This window comes from Phacochoerus africanus, chromosome X, assembly GCF_016906955.1.
Source record: "Phacochoerus africanus isolate WHEZ1 chromosome X, ROS_Pafr_v1, whole genome shotgun sequence".
Classification (NCBI taxonomy): Eukaryota; Metazoa; Chordata; class Mammalia; order Artiodactyla; family Suidae; genus Phacochoerus; species Phacochoerus africanus.
This window is the reverse complement of record NC_062560.1, coordinates 52,395,455-52,414,397: the sequence shown is the minus strand read 5'-3', so window position 1 is coordinate 52,414,397 and position 18,943 is coordinate 52,395,455.

Here is an 18,943-nt window from a genome sequence, read left to right as displayed (position 1 = left end):
GTAAGTGTGTTGAGGAGGAGAGATCAAGGGAGCTGGAGGGAAGGTTGAAGGTTTAGGGAAGAATAAGTGTACTGATGAGAAGGAAGTGTTCTTAGTTGAGACATTTTAGGACATCTCAAGTTATCCAAATAGAACACTGAAATTTCAAATTATCCTTCATGAAATGTGCCAGTTTTCAAGCTATTGAACAGAATGAGTGCAATGATGTCAGGGCATATAGTCAGAAAGAGAGGAGGAAAGTCACCCAGTAAATTAAGAGTTACCCTATTGGAGGTGAAGGGTCAAGTAGAAAACCTATACTAACTAGTTCTATAGAGGGACAGCCTGGGATCGACATACTGAATGCATTGCTCTGAAGCAATAGTGTATAGCAAAAAAAAAAAAAAAAAAAGACAGTTTTACTCCACCTTCATATCTTTTCAAAATATTTATAAGGCAACTTTGATCCAGTACTGTAATTGAGTTACTGAGTTAATGCCCACGGTGGAGAAAGGCAAATATGGTGGTCACTTACATGATTTTCTGGGATTGCTCAAAATTGGAGCTTTGTAAAAATTCCACTTTGTTTTCCAGCCCCCAAAATACCTCAAGCTATTTTTTTCTGAGACAACTTGAGGAATTATTTATCCAAAATGTCATGAGTTATATTGGACATGTAATTTAGGGATATTAAATTTGACTTAGAGGTGACACCATTGGTAAGAATTGAATGAATAGGAGCATATGCCAGATGTTATTAGAATGTCATTTAGGAAGTCACCTAGGCGGGTGAAAAATTGGAAAAATAAACTCATATAATATCTGATTAAGATTAAAAAGAGCTTCCCCACGATTGATTTGTGATGATTACTGAATGTTGTGTGTATCTATTGTTGGGAAATTATTGTATTTATTTTCTAAAGCTTTGTTACCTCCCCTCTGAGCTCATGATTTCTAAATCCTCTCCATTTTGGGAAAATCACAGCTTCATAGAGACAATGTCAGGTCCTTAACTCACTGAGCCACAACAGCAACTCCTCATTGCCATCTTGAATATGAATTGTAAGTGTTAGAAATGGCAAGGGAAGAAGGAAGCAGAGATGGGAGCAATGAGATCTCAAGCAAATTTATTGACCGACAGAGTGGTGGGCCAGGAGCACACAGCAGAGAGAACTCAGGCTCCCTGCGGCTTAGGGATCAGCTAGTTATATAGGGAAAGGGGTAGTTTCTATTTTTAGCACAGATTTTTGATGGAATAAGAAACAGGGTAGATACAATTTATGTTGTCACAATTTAATAGTTTCTCTAGCTACTCTTGTCTTGTAGCTGCATGTGTCTTTTTGTATAGTTACCACATAACATCCTCCATTTCCTTAAAAAGGGGAAAGGGACAAAGGTCTCTTCTTCTGTACCTTCTTCCTGCTAAATAGGGGTGATGTCCCTAGGGGAAGGGAGCTGTAGGAATTTGGTGGTATCTGTGTTCTCAGAGTGAAAGGATGTTTTTCACTCTCTTGTCCATAGTGGACTCAACAGATTTTTGCAAAAAGCTTGAAAATAGATGAAAAATACAGGGCCTGATTAGTAAAATTAGAAATAACAAAATTAAAGGAGACAATCAGGGTTAACCAATTAAGATATGAAGGAAATGCAAACCAGTTAGACTGTTTCCCCTGTTGTCTAATCCACATGGCCTGATTTCTTAAATTACTTTATTCCCTCCTGTATCAGACCAGATTGATTTTTGTAAAAACAGAAGTTTCTATGAAGGGTAGCACACATGCCTCCTTCCTTTACAGTGATTAGATCTAGTCCTCTTCTGTTTTGTAATACTATAGCTGCCAAAGAATCAATTGCATCCTGTAATGTAGACATTTCTCCAGATATTTCAGCAAATACTTTAGAGAGTTCTTGTGATAATTGCCTAAATCTTTGAACAATTAACCCAAGGCTAGCTGCAGAAGTTCCTAGAGCAGCTGCAATACAAAGTCTAGTCGGAAGTGGAATGCAGAAAAAAGCTATCTTTTGGGGGGCTTTATTAAAGTTGTTACTGGTATTGGAATGGGTTCATTATGTAGTGTGTAGGAAATGGGGGAGGGGGGCAAAGAAAACCAGGGCTAAGTTCTAGTCCAGTTAGTAGATAGGCAAGCAGAGGTATTTGTCCCATAGGGGAAAAACACCTCCTGACTATAATCTATGCATCCAATCAGATGGAAAGTTTCTACATGTTTCCATTCTTTATCCTTTTTGCATTCAGGAGATGGACTGATCAGAGGATTGCAATGAGAGTAAAAGATTAGTATCAACATGGCCATGAGTAAAAGATTAGTATCAACATGGGCAGCCCCTGAGAGGTTGGAGTGGGGTTTTTTAATGCTTTTGGGGTTTGGACGTCAGTGCAATATTGGGCCAGATTTAAATATGTTTCTGTTGGAAGAGGAATTTTCAGTTTTTTGCATTGTGTGGCATTATCTTGATAATTAGGTACAGAATTCAATACGTTTTCTGGAGTATTGATGTTGAAGTAAGGAGTGTATGAGATAATGCCTCATCCTTTGCAAAAATTAGAGGAAGTTTGGGAATCTACCCAGGGGCCAGACAATGGAGTTGGCCTTAAAGTTTTCCATTCTCCATTCCATTCAGGGCGAGTTTGAAATACAGGTGATGAGAAATGAATAGTTATATTGCATAGAGTAGGATTTATTGTCCCTATGGGTTTTCCATATTTACGTGGTTTACATGAGATGCATAAAGGGGCCTGTGTTTTTAGTGGACTTGTTAAATATCCTAGCTATCCAGTAAGGAGGGGGATAAAAAAGGCCTAAGTTGTGATTTGAATAAAATCCAATTGAGATGTGTTTTGAGGAATGTAAGAAAATCTTTACCTGTTTCCTCTTTCCATTTTAAGAAAGCTGGGGTTTGTTCCCAAGCTGAGAGAGGAACTAGATGAGCCTGAAAGGGTAGACAAATCCAGCAATGACGAGAAGAATCAGGATGTATTTCACCAATGATGTTAATCAATGTTTCTAATAAGGAGGTTAAGTAAGGGGGTAAAGAGATAGCTGAGAGGGGTTCATGTGAGACTAGATGAGAGCATCTGCGATGGACATTAAGTGTAACACTAGAGCCATTCTTGAAAACCCAATCTTATATCCACTTTGTACAATAATAAATACCTTCATCTTCTGTTGTTAACTTGAAAACATGGATGGAAAAATCTTTTTTGTCCCTTTGGGTAGTATCTGCTATTGAAGTTACTCTGTGGAAAAATACATTATTAAAAGAGTAGCAGAATTGATAAGTATTGCTAACTTGTTGAAACAATTTTAAGGGACCTATGGGATACAGAGTGTTAATCACACAGAGAAGGGTGATAGATTCTCCCTCATACACTGTCAGAGCACTAGGTTCTTGAACAATATGAAGTAGTTCTGAAGATACCATACCTGGGAGTGTGAAGAGTATGAGGCTAACATCAAACTGAGTCATTTTTAGATTAAGAGATCTCCAATGAGGAAGACTAAATGTGTACCATCTTACAGCGTAATAAGAATATTCTATAAAATCACTTTGTACCCAGAGATCAGAAATATATATAGTAACAAATCAGTAATAGAGTTAAGTGATTGCTGGTATAAATGATAAATCACAATTTGTAGGAAATAATTGAAAGTAGTAGTTATTTAGATTTTCAACATCTTAGACCGCGGATCATGGGTGTATTTCAGAAACTAGTCCGGTTCGTCTCCTTCTTGGATTTGAGTTAGGCGCCACATGGTGGGGGAAAGCTGAATAGCTGAGAATTTAGTCTTAGAGGAAGAGTCAGAATTACTTTTTCTCATATCAGCCCCTGAAGTAAGTTTAAGTTGCGAGTGATGTACAATCCTGGGATCTCTCTTAATTTTGTCTCCACGGGATTATTAAGAACCACTTGATAAGGTCCTGTCCATTTTGAAGTAAGTGTAGTTGGGATCCTTTGTTTGAGCCAGACCTTATCACCTGGTTGTATATTAGAGATAAAGAATGGGAGAGGTTTCACAGGTTGTGGGAGACTTTCATCGGCAAACTTCCTCAAGGTTTGTCTTGTCAAATTTAGAATCAGCCAAGTATCTATCATGAGTGAATGAGAGTTTGGGGGAAGGTGATGTAGAACGAAAGGTCAACCATACATGAGTTCAAAAGGGCTAATGTGAAAAGGCTTTCTAGGTAAGGCCCATTAATCGCATAAATGCTATAAGAAGAAGAGTAATCCAATTTTGTTGGGTTTTTATTACCAATTTTGTTAAGTGTTGTTTTAGAAGGGCATTAGCCCTTTCCACTTTTCCTGAAAACTGAGGTTTGTATGGAATGTGATAATTCCATGAGATTTTAAGGGTCCTGGAGACCTCTTGAGAGATCCTAGAGAAAAAAGCAGGTCCATTGTCAAAATGAATGGAATAGGAATGTCCAAATGATGTCAGTAATTGCAATTTTTGCTACTTCTATTGCCTTTTTGTTAGTAGTAGGGAAAGCTTAAATCCACCCAGTGAAAATATCTATGCAGGTTAGTAAATATTTAAACCATTTGACCCTGGGCATATGAGTAAAATCAATATTTACTGTCCAGGCAAATGACCATACATTTCATGAGTAGGGAAGGGCAGGAATCTAATCTGTCACTGAGGAGAAGTCTGGAAGCAAATTTTACACTCTTTAGTTAGTTGGCTTAGTCTTTCATGTAAATGTGGTCAAATAAATTTGTCTTTTAAGTTTTTAGCCAATAGTTGTGCTCCCACATGAAATAGATCATGTATTAATGAGAGGAAGTCAATGGATGGCCTGTTTTGCTGGTATTGCTAGTTTGTTTTGTAGAGTGAGCCAGTCCTGGAAATTTGTTGCCCCCTTTACAACATATCTGTGTTTTTCGTTGAACTCATATTGGGGTAAAAGGGCAGAAGGGCTATGGGGAATTTCAAGCAATAGTCTTGAAGGGGTACTTTTTTCTGTAGTGGCACACTGTTTTGCCTCCCTGTTGGCCCTTATATTACCTTGAGCTATGAGCTTGTTGGGAGGCTGGTGTCCTTGTCTGTATATGACAGCTGCTCTTTTTGGCAGCTCTCAGAAGCCTGAGGGTGAGTTTATCATTTATAATGGGAGTGCTTTGAGTTGTTAAGAAGCCTCTCTCTTGCCATATTACTTGCATGTGAGTGGAGGATATGATAGGCATATTTAGAATCAGTATAAATGTTAACAGTTTTATCCTGGCTACAATTAAATCTCGAGTTAGAGCGATTAACTCTGCCTGTTGAGAAGCGGTCCTGGGGCAATGAAGAGGATTCCAAAACTCTAGAATCTGTAACTTAGCCTGCCCTTTTTGGGTTTTGATTAGTTGCACTGCTCTCAATTTACCAATTAGGTTCCTCCTCAAGGGAGGTTTTTGTCAAGTGGGGGAATGGTGTTAAAATGCTGTTAACTATTTCAATACATGGGTGGGTAATCTGAGCTGGTACATCAAGTTTGGGCAGTAAAATAGCAAGATTGAGAGAGGAAATCCTCACAAACTTTAAGGTAGGATTGTCAGTAAGTAATGAATAAATTTGTTGTAGTCTTGAGGGAGAGAGGGGGAGTAAAGATTTGTGAGACATAAGTTCAGTGGAGTTGTGAGAAGTCATTACTGTAAGAGGTAAATTCAAATTAAGTTTTTGTGCCTCAGGAATTAGAACAGTAGTTGCCCCTAAAACCTTTAAACAACTGGGCCATCCATGTAGAGTGGGGTCTAAGTGTTTGGATAAATAAGCAGTAGGATGTATCTCTGTGCCATAATGTTGAGCTAGGGGGCCAAGGACAAAATCTTACTTAGTGGTCACATATAAGAAAAATTCCTTTTCAGGATTAGGTGGTCCCAGGGCAGAGGATGACAACAGGGCCTGGTTTTAGCTTGTCAAAGGCCAGTGTTATTGAAATGGATGGATCTACAGTCTCATGTAAATCACCTTTTGTCACTTAAATTCCATAATTAGAAACCCATAGTCTGAAGAATCCAATTAATCCTAAGAAGGCTAAAATTTCCTGTTTTGTTGACGGTATGGACATCTGTTCAATTAAGGACCTATGATTGACTGTTAGGGCCCTGAATGAGGGAGTTAGGAAAAGTCCTAAATATGTAACAGCCAACTGGCTCAGTTGTGTCTTTGAAGGAGACACTAAATATCCCCTCTTAAAGAGGAAATTTAAGAGTATAGAGGTATGGAATGGGCTTATCAGACACAACTTGGAATAGATTTACAAGGAGATCCTGCTGAGTAGCATTGAGAACTATGTCTACATACTCATATTGCAACAGAACAAAGGGTGGGGGAAAAATGCATACATGTAAGGATAACTTGATCCCCTTGCTGTACAGTGGGAAAAAAATAAATTATAAAAAAAAGAAAGCTGTAGGGAAGGGCTACACAGTAAAAGTTGAGTCAAAACAATCTTTTTCTTTAAAATTACCCTCATTTTTTAACAAATATAGCCAAATTAGGATTGTAGAAAGTATACCCCAAATGGAAAACACATTTTCTAACCTTTATTATTATTATTATTATTATTACTATTACTATTATTGAGTTTGTCAAGGAAGAACCAAGCAGATGTCTTGGATTTCCCATAGCCCTGGCTGTTTAATTCACAGTTGTTTGTTTACCTATTTTAATGTCTGTGATTTAGGAGCAGACCTTTGTCATACTACAAGGTCATTAGGATGGCAAAAGTCTGACAATGAGGGATTAATATTTTGTTTGTAGAAGTAGAATGTACTTTATCTACGTGTGCCATTATCTCTACAGATTTTTTTTTATCATTCATTTGACAATATTTCTCTTGTACTTTAATCTACCAAATAATCCTAGTAGGTTCAGTAATTATTCTGGGATGATTCAAAAACACCTGGTCAAATAGAATCATAGATTATTGTTTAACATTACTTACTCATTCAACCAAAGTAACAAAGGATTTTAAAAGCAAATACAAATCAAAAGCAAAGTAAGTCACATAATCTGTTAAAAGCAGATTTTTAAGAAAGCCTTCTTTTTAACAGAGAAACCAAATCCAAATTCAAGTTTTGCACTATCTTAGTTTTAAAATTAGTTTACTCAATTCAATTTAATTTTAAACTTAGTCCCCAGCCAGGGGCCAAGCCACAGCCTCTGTAGAAGCAATGCCAAGTAGTTATGCTACGATCCACATGGGAAATCCCACTTTTCTAAAGCAACCATGGACTGTCTTTTATAATTTCTTAAAGCATGTGCTTTCTTGTAGAGAACATCTCAGGGTGGCACCAAACATACTGATTAATAGTCTTAAATGACTTTGTTTTTTCTGTTTAGTATCTGAAATCTCAGTATCTCATTTGACTTCTATTAAACCTAGGTAATCCTAGGTACAATAAGGTATTATACTTAATGTTGATGACTCTAAAGACATGTCTATATTAATTATTTAGATTTAATATTAGAAGTGAATTTTTTTTTTAGGGCACATGGAGATTGCCAGGCTAGGAGTGAAATCGGAGCTACAGCTGCCAGTCTGCGCCATCGCCCCAGCAACACAGGATCCAAGCCGCATATGCAACCCACACCACAGCTCATGGCAATGCTGGATCCTCAGCCCACTGAGTGAGGCCAGGGATCGAACACTCAACCTCACGGTTCCTAGTTGGATTCATTTTTGCTGCACCGCAATGGGAACTCCCAGAAATGAACTTAATACTGAATATTTTCCTCTTCATGTGAACCTAAAATTAATTTATCTTATTTTGAGAATTTATGTAAGCACTTTATTTTCTTTAAGTTAATTAAGTAGAGCTATTTTATGAATTAATTTGGCAATGCCATATGTGCACAACACACACAAAGATACACATGAACAAGCAAAACAGAGACCTCATATTTTCCATTTTGAAGTTTCAGACATGAATAAGGTACAACTGTGTAAAACAATCAGTTACAAAAGAGACTAGATTCAAACTGAGTTTTTAGCAGGTAGAACAAAATGAGGGCTCAGGTTTTTGGCCTCAATGTAAATGAGGGTGAAAATATGCCTGGACTAAGAAAATGAGGGAATGTAAATGGGGGGAAGTGCACTGGACTAAGAAAATGAGAGAAACGAAAATTGAGAATTACTTTCCACCTGAAGACTGTGACCGATGTTGGATGTGATGGGGTGGAAATTGTTGGAGGGCATTTGAGATCTCAGACTCTCAGTCTCAAGGGGAGGAGGGGTTCAGTTACTCCTTATAGAATTAGTTTCTCTGTCTCCAGCAGTCTCCCTTGAGGTAAGCCCCAGTTGGTGCTTCTTAGCTACTGGCAGGTCAGTATAAAACCCTGACTAGGTCTCTTGGCCCAACTGGACCCAAAAGGACTGCCTTATGCCATATGAAGTCAATGAGGGTCATAAACAGAACCATGGATTGGGACTCCACACTTGATTCATGTCCAGGACATGTCTCTTGCACACACAGGCAATCTTAGGGTGGGTAGTGGAGGCTTCTACCTTTTGGGGCTGAAACTACTTGTCCTCAGGACTTAGAGGGACCTTTAGAACACCCCAGAGTGTAGCACCGGATGGTGTCTTCAGTTGTCCCCTCAAGCCTGGAGTATTCATGGAGGCCAAGGAATTGAAAAAGAGGGCCTGGAAACCCTCCCAGTTTTGGGCACCTATTATGTTAGAAATGGCGAGGGAAGAAGGAGGCGGAGATGGGAGCAATGAGACCTCAAGCAGGTTTATTGACTGACAGAGTGGCTGGCCAGGAGCACTGAGCGGAAAGAACTGAAGCTCTCTGCAACTTAGGGAGTGGCTGGTTATATAGGGAAAGCGGTAGTTTCTATTTTTATCGCAGGTTTGTGATAGAATAAGAAACAGTGAAGTTACAAATTATTCTGTTAAAACTTAACAGTTTCTCCAGCTATCCTTGTCTTGCAGCTTTTGTTTCATTTTGTACAGTTACCACCTAACATTATAGTCCTTAAAGATTCAGAAATTATTGATAATTAAGTAGCCTATTTTTGGCTGTAATTGTTTAGTAGCAATGATCATGGGAACGGACATTTTTAATATTACAGCAGACTCGGCATTATATCTCCAACAAAGCACCTCTCTTTTTCTGGTATTTGTTATGCTAGAAAAACATAAATGAGAAAGTAACATTAATAGAACCCAGTAAGAGGATGAAGTGCATTATATCATTACAATAAAATTAAATGTCGAACCTAAAGTTTCATTTACTCATGAACATATTAGGCTATAACTTCAGACTAAACTATAACTTCCCCTTGTAGTGAGATTAATGGTAAGAAATATGACCAAATAAATGAATACTCACTAAAGCTGTCCAATTTTTATATTTAGTCTTTGCTTTGTGCCTTATTATTCTTGGCCCCAAGTATAGTAAGCTTATTTTTGTTTTCTGATTATCACTACATTAGAACCGAAATGGAATGAATACAGTATTGTCACTTGATACGACTGGTGGGAACACTTTTTTTCCCAATAGCTTTCTTTTGTTCTTTTAAAATTAAATTATAGTTGATTTACATAATTGTGCCAATTTCTGCTGTATAGCGTAGTGATCCAGTCATACAGATATATACATTCTTTTACTCATACTTTCTTCCATCATTTTCTATCACAAGAGATTGGATATAGTTCCCTGTGCTATACAGCAGGGACTCATAGTTTATCCATTCTAAATGTCATACTTGCATCTACCAACCCCAAACTCCTTGTCCATTCCACACCTCCACCTTGGCAACCACAGGTCTGTTCTCTATATCTGTGAGTCTGTTTCTGTTTTGTAGAAAGGTTCATTTGTGCCATATTTTAGATTCTACACATAAGTGATATCACATGGTATATGATGTCTTTCTTTCTGACTTACTCCACTTAGTAGGAGAATCTCTAGTTGCATCCATATTGCTACAAATGTCATTATTTTTTATTGCTGAGTAGTATTCCATTGTACACATGTGCCACATCTTTTTATCCAATAATCTGTTGATAGACATTTTGGTTGTTTCCATGCACTGGCTTCTGTGAATAGTGCTACTGTGAACATAGAGGTGTATGTATCTTTTGTAATTACAGTTTTGTATGAATGTATGCCCAGGAGTAGGATCACTGGATCACATGGTAGTTCTATATTTAGTTTTCTGAGGAACTCCCATACTGTTTTCCATAGGGGTTGTACCAATTTATATTCCCACCAACAGTGTAGAAATGTTCCCTTTTCTCCACACCTTCTCCAGCACTTGATATTTGTTGACTTGTTAATGGTTGCCATTCTGAGTGAGGTAGTTCCTTATTGTAGTTTTGATTTGCATTTCTCTGATAATTAGTGATGTTGAGCAACTTTTCAAGTGCCTACTGGCAATCTGTATGTCTTCTTTAGAGAAATATTTATTTAGAGTTTCTGCCCACTTTTTGATTGGGTTGTTGATTTTTGTTGTTGTTGAATTTTATGAGTTGTTTGTATATATTGGAGATTAGGTCCTGATGGGTTGCATCATTTGCAAAGATTTTCTCCTATTATGTGGGTTGTCTTTTCATTTTTTTTGTTTATTTGCTTATGGTTTCCTTCACTATGCGAAAGCTTTTGAGTTTAATTAGGTCCCATTGGTTTATTTTTGTTTTTATTGTATTATTCAAAAAGTGGATTAAACAAGATGTTGCTGTAATTTATGCCAAAGAGCATTCTGCCTATATTTTTCTCTAGCATATTTACAGTATGTGGCCATATATTTAGGTCTTTGATCCATTTTGAGTTTATGCTTGTGTATGGTATTAGAGATATTAAAGAATGTTCTACTTTCATTCTCTTATATGGAGCTGTTCAGTTTTCCCAGCAGCACCTATTGAAGATACTGTTTTTCCTTCACTCTTTGTTTTTGCCTTCTTTGTCATGGATTAGTTGAACTTGTGTGCTTGGATACACTTCTAGGCTCCCTATCCTGTTCCACTGATCCTATATATTTCTTTTTGTGTGTGTGTGTACCAATATCATACTGTATAGATGACTGTAGCTTTGTAGTATAGTGTGAAGACATGAATCTTATTTTCTCTAGTTCAATTTTTCTTTTTCAAGACTGCTTTGGGTTTTGGTGGTCTTTTGTATTCCCATACAAATGTTAAAATATTTAGTTCAGGCTCATTAAAGTATGTCATTGACAATTTGATAGGGATTTCATTGAATCTGTAGATTGCCTTGGATAGTATAATCATTTTGACATTATTGATTCTTCCCAATCCAAGAGCATGGTATATCTTTGCATCTGTTTGTGTTGTCTTTGATTTCTTTCATCAGCATATTATAGTTTTCAGAGTACAAGTTTTTCGTATTTTTAGGTAGGTTTATTCCTAGGTATTTTATTCTTTTTGGTGTGATGGTAAATGAGATTGTTTCCTGAATTTCGTTTTCTGCTCTTTCATTTTTAGTATACAAAAATGCAATCAATTTCTGTGTATTAATTTTGTATCCTGTCACTTTACAGAATGCATCGATGAGCTCAAACAGTTTTCTGGTAGTCTTTAGGATTTTCTAGGTATAGTATCATGTCATCTGCAAACAGTGATAGTTTTATTTCTTTTTCAATTTGGATTCCTTTTATTTCTTGTTCTTCTATTATGGCCCTGGTTGGAACTTTCCAAACTATGTTGAATAACAAAAAGGAAAGTGGACATTTCTGTATTGATGTTGTTCTTAGTGGAAAGCCTTCAGTTTTTCATCATTGAGAATTAAGTTAGTTGTGGATTTGTCATGCATGGCCTTTGTTATGTTGAATTAGTTTATCTTTATGCCCACCGCCACTTTCTGGAGAGTTTTTATCAGAAATGGGTGTTTAATTTTGTCAAGTGGTTTTTCTGCATCTATTGAGATGATTTTACATTTTTTCCTCCAGTTTGTTGTATCACAATACTTAATTTGAGGAAATTGACGAATCCTTGCATCACTGGGATAAAGCACACTTGATCATGGTGCATGGTCCTTTTTATATAGAGTTGGATTCTGTTTGCTAATATTTTTGTTGATGATTTTGCATCTATGTTCATTGGTAATATTGGCCTGTAACAATTGTTTTGGTATCTTTGTCTGGTTTTGGTATCATGGTGATGGTGACTTCATAGAATGGCCTTGGCGTTGTTCCTTCCTATGCAAATTTCTGGAAGACTTTCATAATAATAGGTATTAATTATTCTCTGAATGTTTGAAAGAATTCAGCTGTGAAGCTGTCAGGTCCTGGACTTTTGTTTTTTTGAAGTTTTAAAATCATGTTTTCTATTTCAGTACTTGTGATTGGCCTGTTCATAATTTCTATTTCTTCCTGGTTCAGTCTTTGTAGGTTGTACCTTTGCAGGAATCTGTCCATTTGTTCTGGGCTGTCCATTTTATTGGTATATATTTGCTTATAGTAGTTTCTTATTGTTCTTTGTATTTCTGTGGTGTCAGTCATAACTTCTTTTTCATTTCTAATTTTGTTGATTTGAACCCTCTCCCTTTTTTTTCTTGATGTGTCTTGCTAAAGGTTTATCAATTTTGTTGATCTTTTGGAAGCAAATTTTGGTTTCATTGATTTATATTATTTTTTCTTTGGTTCCTATTTAATTTATTTTTCTCTGATTTTTATGATTTCTTTTCTTCTACTAATTGTGGGATTTGTCTCTTCCTTCTTTAGATGTTTAAGCTGTAAATTCAGGTTATTTATTTGATATTTTTCTTGTTTTTTGAGATAATATATTATTTCTATAAACTTCCCTCTCAGAACTGCTTTTGCTGTGTCCCATAGATATTGGATTTTTTTTATCTTTGTTGTTATTTGTCTTTAAGTTTTTTTATGTTTCCTATTTGATTTCTTCAGTGACCCACTGGTTATTTAGTACCATATTTTTTTAGCTTGCAGGAGTTATTTTTCAGTTATTTTCTTTTATTTGATTTCTAGTCTCATAGCATTGTGGTCTGAGAAAATACTTAATACAATTTAAATTTTTTTTAATTTATCAAGCCTTGGAGTTCCTGTCATGGCTCAGCAACTAGGCTCCATGATGACATGGGTTTGATCCATGCCTTGCTCTGTGGGTTAAGGATCCAGTGTTGCCATGAGCTGTGGTGTAGGTCACAGATGTGGCTTGGGTCCCGCATTGCTGTGGCTGTAGAGTAGGCTGGCAGCAACAGCTCTGATTAGACCCCTAGCCTGGGAACCTTCATATGCTGTGGGTGCAGCCCTAAAAAGAAAAAAGACAAAAAAAATTACCAAGCCTTGATCTGTGGCCCAAGCTATGATCTATCCTGGAGACTATTCCATGTCCACTTGTGGAGAATATATATTCAGCTGCTTTGGAATGGAATGTTCTATAAATATCAGTTAAGTCTGTGTGGTCTAGGGTGTCATTTACGGCCTTTGTTTCCTGTTGATTTTCTGTCCGGAGAGGTAAGTAAGATGTTAAATTCCCCAACCATTATTGTATTACTGTTGATTTCTCTTTTTATATCTGTTAGTCATTGCCTTATATATTGTGGTGCTCCTATGCATATATATTTACAATTGTTATATCTTCCTCTTGTATTGATCTTTTGATAATTATTTGGTGTCCTGTCTCTTGTGACATTTATTTTAAAGACTATTTTATCTGATATGAATATTTCTACTCCCACAGGTGGTATCCTGCAGCCTGAGAGCATGCACAGGGAACAAGGTGGCAGTTGTGTATCCTGCCCCATCCTTCTAGCACCCACAAACAATGGCACCTTGTCTCGAAGCTCATCTGAGTTTCCTCAGATTATACCCTAAAATGTGTACTCCCTAGTCTCTAGTCCCTCCAGGGTGTTTCTGTGTGACCAATCCCCATTTTTCCCCAAATAGCCCCACCTCTCTCTGATTCTTATCTGCAAAGCCAGAGTTTTAATTCTGGACCTCTGCCCATACCAGGATACAGTTAGGAGGTGAAGGGAAATAGCACTGATCACTTATGGAGGACTATTTCCATATTAACTGCTTCACACTGGTTTCTGAGTTTTCCTTCAATTCTATGAAATTCTTCTGTCCTGATTGATCTCCTCACTTGTGAGGGGACTGCCATGGTTCAGGAGCTTTTCTTCTTTCCAGCTCCCTTCTAGGGGTGGAGGTTCTCTTCCACTTCCTTTCTCATTATCTTTCTCTTTTTCTTCTTTCTTTTTTCCTTTGTTCCACCCAGTTTTGTGAACATTTTCATGTTCCATCAGAATCCTGAGATCTTTTGCCTACATTCAGCAAATTTTCTCTGTGAATTATTCCCCATGTAAATGAATTTTTTTTCATTTTTTTATTTTCCCACTGTACAGCAAGGGGGTCAGGTTATCCTTACATGTATACATTACAATTACATTTTTTCCCCCACCCTTTCTTCTGTTGCAACATAAGTATCTAGACAAAGTTCTCAATGCTATTCAGCAGGATCTCCTTGGAAATCTATTCTAAGTTGTGTCTGATAAGCCCAAGCTCCTGATCCCTCCCACTCCCTCCCCCTCCCATCAGGCAGCCACAAGTCTCTTCTCCAAGTCCATGATTTTCTTTTCTGAAGAGATGTTCATTTGTGCCGGATATTAGATTCCAGTTATAAGTGATATCATATGGTATTTGTCTTTGTCTTTCTGGCTCATTTCACTCAGGATGAGAGTCTCTAGTTCCATCCATGTTGCTGCAAATGGCATTATGTCATTCTTTTTTATGGCTGAGTAGTATTCCATTGTGTATATATACCACCTCTTCCAAATCCAATCCTCTGTTGATGGACATTTGGGTTGTTTCCATGTCCTGGCTATTGTGAATAGTGCTGCAATGAACATGCGGGTGCACGTGTCTCTTTTAAGTCGAGTTTTGTCCGGATAGATGCCCAAGAGTGGGATTGCAGGGTCATATGGAAGTTCTATGTATAGATTTCTAAGGTATCTCCAAACTGTTCTCCATAGTGGCTGTACCAGTTGACATTCCCACCAACAGTGCAGGAGGGTTCCCTTTTCTCCACAGCCCCTCCAGCACTTGTTATTTGTGGATTTATTAATGATGGCCATTCTGACTGGTGGGAGGTGGTATCTCATGGGAGTTTTGATTTGCATTTCTCTTATAATCAGCGATGTTGAGCATTTTTTCATGTGTTTGCTGGCCATCTGTATATCTTCTTTGGAGAAATGTCTATTCAGGTCTTTTGCCCATTTTTCCATGGATTGATTGGCTTTTTTGCTCTTGATTTGTATAACTTGCTTGTACATTCTAGAGATTAAGCCCATGTCCCTTGCATCATTTGAAACTATTTTGTCCCATTCTGTAAGTTGTCTTTTTGTTTTCTTTTGGGTTTCCTTGGCTGTGCAAAAGCTTGTCAGTTTGATGAGGTCCCATGGGTTTATTTTTGCTCTAATTTCGATTGCTTTGGGAGACTGACCTGAGAACATATTCATGCTGTGGATGTCAGAGAGTGTTTTGCCTATGTTTTCTTCTAGGAGTTTGATGGTGTCCTGTCGTATATTTAAGTCTTTCAGCCATTTGGAGTTTCTTTTTGTGCATGGTGTGAGGGTGTGTTCTAGTTTCATTGCTTTGCATGCAGCTGTCCAGGTTTCCCAGCAATGCTTGCTGAATAGATGTTCTTTTTCCCATTTTATGTTCTTGCCTCCCTTGTCAAAGATTAATTGACCATAGGTGTCAGGGTTTATTTCCGGATTCTCTATTCTGTTCCATTGGTCAGTCTGTCTGTTTTGATACCAGTACCACACTGTTTTGATGACTGTGGCTTTGTAGTATTTCCGGAAGTCTGGGAGAGTGATGCCTCCTGCTTGGTTTTTGTTTCTCAGGATTGCTTTGGCGATTCTGGGTCTTTTGTGGTTCCATATAAATTTCTGGATTGTTTGTTCTAGTTCTGTGGAAAATGTCATGGGTAATTGGATAGGGATTGCATTGACTCTGTAGATTGCTTTGGATAGTATGGCCATTTTTACAATATTGATTTTCCCAAGCCAGGAGCATGGAATATCTTTCCATGTCTTTACATCTTCTTTGATTTCTTTGCTTTAACCTTTACAGTTCTTGGCATAGAGGTCCTTTACCTCCTTGTTCAGGTGTATTCCGAGGTATTTGATTTTGTGAGGTGCAATTTTAAAAGGTATCGTATTTCTGTATTATTTTTCTAATATTTCCTTGCTGGTATACAGAAATGCGACTGACTTCTGAATGTTCATCTTATATCCTGCTACTTTGCTGAATTTATGAATCAGTTCAAGTAGTTTTGGGGTTGAGTCCTTAGGGTTTTCTATGTATAGTATCATGTCATCTGCATACAGTGACAGTTTGATCTCTTCTCTTCCTATATGGATGCCTTTTATTTCTTTGGTTTGTCTAATTGCTGTGGCTAGGACTTCCAACACTATGTTGAAGAGCAGTGGTGAGAGTGGGCATCCCTGTCTTGCTCCAGATTTGAGTGAGAAGGATTTCAGTTTTTTCCCATTGAGTATGATATTTGCTGTGGGTTTATCATAAATGGCTTTGATTATATTCAGGAATGTTCCCTCCATATCCACTTTGGCGAGGGTCTTGTTCATGAATGGATGTTGCTTTTTCTGCGTCTATTGAGATGATCATATGAATTTTGACTTTTTTTTGTTAATGTGGTGTATGATGCTGATTGATTTGCGTATGTTGAACCATCCTTGTGAACCTGGGATGAACCCAACCTGGTCATGGTGTATAATTTTTTTGGTATGTTGTTGGATTCGGTTGGCTAAGATTTTGTTGAGAAGTTTTGCATCTATATTCATCCATGATATTGGGTGATAGTTTTCTTTTTTGGTGGTATCTCTGTCTGGTTTTGGAATGAGGGTGATGGTGGCATCATAGAATATCTTTGGGAGTATTCCTTCTTCTGCAAACTTTTGAAAGAGTTTCAGGAGGATGGGCACCAATTCCTCTTTATATGTTTGATAAAATTCACCTGTGAAGCCATCTGGTCCTGGACTTTTATTTGTCGGGAGTGATTTTATGACCTCTTCAATTTCATTTCTAGTGATCGGTCTGTTCAGTTGGTCTGTTTCTACTTGATTCAGTTTTGGCAGGCTGTAAGATTCTAGAAAATTTTCCATTTCCTCCAGATTGTCAAACTTGTTGCCATATAGTTGTTCATAGTATTCTCTTATGGTTTTTTGTATTTCCGCTGTATCCATTGTGATTTCTCCTTTTTCACTTATAATTTTGGTCATTTGGGTTCTTTCTCTCCTCTTTTTAGTGAGTCTGGCCAGGGGTTTGTCAATTTTGTTTACCTTTTCAAAGAACCAGGAGTTCCCATCGTGGCGCAGTGGTTAGCAAATCCGACTAGGAACCATGAGGTTGCTGGTTCGGCCCCTGCCCTTGCTCAGTGGGTTAAGGACCCGGCATTGCCCTGAGCTGTGGTGTAGGTTGCAGCCACGGCTCAGATGCCGTGTTGCTGTGGCTCTGGCATAGGGCAGTGGCTACAGCTCTGATTCAACCCCTAGCCTGGGAACCTCCATATGCCACGGGAGCGGCCCAAGAAATAGCAACAACAACAACAATAACAAAAAAAAATGAACCAGCTCTTGGTTTTATTAATTTTCTCTATTGTTTTTTGAGTCTCTATTTTATTGATATCTTTTTTGATCTTTATAATTTCCTTCCTTCTGCTGACTTTAGGCCTTTTTTGTTCTTCTTCTTCTAATTCATTTAGGTGGAGGGTTAAGTTGTCCATTTGGGATCTTTCTTCTTTTTTGAGAAAGGCCTGTATTGCTATAAATTTCCCTCTGAGCACTGCTTTCACAGCATCCCATAGATTTTGAGCGGTTGTGTCTTCATTATCATTTGTTTCAAGGTAGTTTTTAATTTCCTTCTTGATTTCCTCATTGACCCATTGGTTTTTTCGTAGCATGTTGTTTAGTCTCCATGTGGTAGGTTTTTTCTCTTTCCTTTTCCCATGGTTGGTTCTAATTTCATGGCATTGTGGTCAGAGAAGATACTTGAGATAATGTCTATGCTCCTAAATTTATTGAGATTAGCTTTGTGACCCAATATGGGGTCGATTCTTGAGAATGTTCCATGAGCATTTGAGAAGAATGTGTATTCAGCTTTTTTTGGATGTAGTGTCCTGAAGATATCCATTAAGTCTCACTTTTCTATTGTTTCCTTTAGGATCTCTGTTGCTTTATTGGTTTTCTGTCTAGAGGATCTGTCCATTGATGTGAGGGTGGTATTAAGGTCTCCTACTATGATTGTATTCTCATCAATATCTCCCTTTATGTCTGTTGATATTTGTTGTATGTGTCTGGGTGCTCCTGTATTTGGGGCATATATGTTGACGATAGTAACATCCTCTCCTTGGATGGATCCCTTAATCATTAAGTAGTGTCCTTCTTTGTCTTTCTTTATGTCTTTTGTTTTAAAGTCTATTTTGTCTGATATGAGCGTTGCGTCTCCTGCTTTTCTGTCATGTCTATTGGCGTGACATATTTTTCCCCACCCCTTCATGTTCAATCGATATGTATCCTTTGTCCTAAGGTGAGTTTCTTGTAGGCAGCATATTGAAGGTTTTTGCCTTTTTATCCACTCAGCCACTCTGTGTGTTTTGATTGGGGCATTCAGTCCATTGACATTTAAGGTGATAATTGATAGATGATTATTTATTGCCATTTGAACCTCGTGTTCCAGTTGATTCTATGGTTCTCCATTCTTCCTTTCCTTTTTTTTTTTTTTGGTTGGATGGTCTCCTATTATTATCTGCTTGAGTGTATTTTTTTTTCTTTATTTGTGAATGCAATATTTGCTTTTGGCTTGTGGTTGCCCTGGTTTTTAAGTATGCTAACCCCTTCCCATAATTGTGTGTTTTAGCCTGATGGTCCTGTAAGTTCAAACACTTCATTACTATATTAAAATTAAGAAGAGAAACATACAAACAAAAAGGGTTATTTCCTTCCTAACATCCCTTG